We start from the raw sequence: 3072 nt of genomic DNA, 5'->3' as shown, positions 1-3072 counted from the left end.
GAATTACATAAGTATCTCTATCTTTATTTCATGCTTTATTTATCTTTATATTCAAAAACCATTATAACCATTATTATTCGACTGACTGAGATTTACAAGATGATCATAGCTTGCTTCATACCAACAATCTCCGTGGGATCGACCCTTAGTCACGTAAGATTTATTACTTGGACGACCTAGTGCACTTGTTGGTTAGTTGTGCGAAGTTGTGAAGACTGTGAGTGAACCATAGTATTGTGCACCAAGTTTTTGGAGCCATTTATGAATCACAATTTTGCCTATCAAGTTTTTGGCACCGTTGCCGGGGATTGTTCGAGTTTGGACAACTGACGGTTCATCTTGTTGCTCAGATTAGGTAATTTTCTTTTCAAAAAGTTTTCAAAAATCTTTCAAAAATTTTTCTTCTTTTTCATTTTTCCAAAAATAATTTTCAAAAAATCCAAAAAATTTAATAAAATCATAAAAATAAAAAATATTTTGTGTTTCTTATTTGAGTTAGTGTCAATTTTTAAGTTTGGTGTCAATTGCATATTTTTAAAAAATTTTTGTGCATTTTTCGAAAAATTCATGCATTGCATCCTTCATGATCTTCAAGTTGTTCTTGACAAGTCTTCTTGGTTGATCTTCATATTTTCTTGTTTTGTGTCTTTTTTTGTTTTTCATATGCATTTTTGTATTCATAGAGTCTAAACATTAAAAATTTCTAAGTTTGGTGTCTTGCATGTTTTTCTTTTCTTGAAAACTTTTCAAAAATAAGTCTTGATGCTCATCTTGATCTTCAAAGTGTTCTTGGTATTCATCTTGATATTCATAGTGTTCTTGCATGCATTAGTTGTTTTGATTCATGATTTTTATGTTTTGCTTCAAATTGGTGTTTTTCTCTCTCATCATTAAAAAATTTAAAAAATCAAAAAAATATATTTTCCTTATTTTACTCATAAATTTTGAAATCTTTGGGTTGACTTAGTAAAAAATTTTTAAAATAAGTTGTTTCTTGTTAGTCAAGTCAAGATTTCATTTTTAAAAATCCTACCTTTTTCAAAATCTTTTTCAAAAATCAAATCCTTTTTATTTTTTTTATTATTTTCGAAAATTTTAAAAATTATTTTTCAAAATCTTTTTCTTAATGTTATTTCAAATTTTCAAAAACTTTACTAACAATTAATGTGATTGATTCAAAAATTTGAAGTTTGTTACTTTCTTATTAAGAAAGGTTCAATCTTTAAATTCTAGAATCATATCTTTTAGTTTCTTGTTAGTCAAGTAATCAATTTTAATTTTAAAAATTAAATCTTTTTCAAAACAACTTTCAATCATATCTTTTCAATCATATCTTTTTCAAAATCAATTTCAAAATCTTTTCTAACTTCTTATCTTTTCAAAATTGATTTTCAAATATTTTTTAGCTAACTAATTGACTTTTTGTTTGTTTTACTAATTCTTATCTTTTTCAAAACCACCTAACTACTTTTCTCTATCTAATTTTCGAAAATCATCTCCCTCTTTTTCAAAATTCTTTTAATTAACTAATTGTTTCAAATTTTAATTTTAATTTTATCTCTTCTTTTAATTTTCAAAAATCACTAACCATTTTTTTCAAAACAATTTTCGAAAATTCTCTCCCTCTTATCTCTTTCTATTTATTTTATTTATTTACTAACACTTCTCTTCATCTCAAAATTTGAACCTTCTCCTCTATCTGTGTTCAAATTTTTCTCCTCCTTCTTCTATTCTTTTCTCCTTCTACTCACATAAAGGAATCTCTATACTGTGACATAGATGATTCCTCTTCCTTTTCTGTTCTCTTCCTTTTCATATGAGTAGGAGCAAAGACAAGAACATTTTTGTTGAAGCAGATCCTGAACCTGAAAGGACTCTGAAGAAGAAGCTAAGAGAAGCTAGAGCATAACAATTCAGAGAAAACCTTACAGAGAATCTCAAAAAAGAAAGAGACATGGCCGAACCCAATAACAATGGTGGAGGCGCAAGAAGGATGCTTGGTGATTATACTACACCTACTTCTAATTTTTATGGAAGAAGCATCTCAATCCCTGCCATTGGAGCAAATAATTTTGAGCTGAAGCCTCAACTAGTTGCTCTAATGCAACAGAACTGCAAGTTTCATAGACTTCCATCAGAAGATCCCTACCAGTTTTTAACTGAGTTCTTGTAGATCTGTGATACTGTTAAGACTAATGGAGTAGATCCTGAAGTCTACAGGCTCATGCTTTTCCCTTTTGCTGTAAGAGACAAAGCTAGAACATGGTTGGACTCACAACCTAAAGATAGCCTGGACTCTTGGGATAAGCTGGTCACGGCTTTCTTGGCCAAGTTCTTTCCTCCTTAAAAGTTGAGCAAGCTTAGAGTGGATGTTCATACCTTCAAGCAAAAAGATGGTGAATCCTTCTATGAAGCTTGGGAAAGATACAAGCAGTTGACCAAAAAGTGTCCTTCTGACACGCTTCCAGAGTGGACCATTTTGAATATATTCTATGATGGTCTATCTGAATTCTCTAAGATGTCACTGGACCATTCTACAGGTGGATCTATTCACCTAAAGAAAATGCCTGCAGAAGCTCAAGAACTTATTGACATGGTTGCAAATAACCAATTCATGTACACCTCTGAGAGGAATTCTGTGAGTAATGGGACGTCTCAGAAGAGGGGAGTTCTTGAAATTGATGCTCTGAATGCCATATTAGCTCAGAACAAAATGTTAACTCAGCAAGTCAACATGATTTCTCAGAGTCTGAATGGATTGCAAAATGCATCCAACAGTACTAAAGAGGCATCTTCTGAAGAAGAAGCTTATGATCCTGAGAACCCTATAATGACAGAGGTGAATTACATGGGTGAAGCCTATGGAAACACCTATAATCCCTCATGGAGAAATCATCCAAATTTCTCATGGAAGGATCAACAAAAGCCCCAACAAGGCTTTAATAATGGTGGAAGAAACAGGTTTAGCAATAGCAAGCCTTTTCCATCATCTTCTCAGTAACAGATAGAGAATTCTGAGTAGAGTCCCTCTAGCTTAGCAAACATAGTCTCTGATCTATCTAAGGTCACTCT

At 31.7% G+C, this 3072-nt stretch overlaps 1 non-coding gene across 1 annotated transcript; it reads right to left on the bottom strand.

Annotated features, from left to right (window-relative positions):
• Positions 1-2356: 2356 nt before the first annotated feature.
• LOC127747316 (small nucleolar RNA R71) lies at positions 2357-2464 on the bottom strand. The gene has a single exon (XR_008009116.1). It is a non-coding gene; the product is annotated as a small nucleolar RNA R71 (small nucleolar RNA).
• Positions 2465-3072: the final 608 nt, after the last annotated feature.

This window comes from Arachis duranensis, chromosome 4 (genome assembly GCF_000817695.3).
Source record: "Arachis duranensis cultivar V14167 chromosome 4, aradu.V14167.gnm2.J7QH, whole genome shotgun sequence".
In the NCBI taxonomy this organism is placed as follows: domain Eukaryota; kingdom Viridiplantae; phylum Streptophyta; class Magnoliopsida; order Fabales; family Fabaceae; genus Arachis; species Arachis duranensis.
Note: the sequence above shows the minus strand (reverse complement) of the source record. Positions and strands in the feature narration are given on the sequence as shown.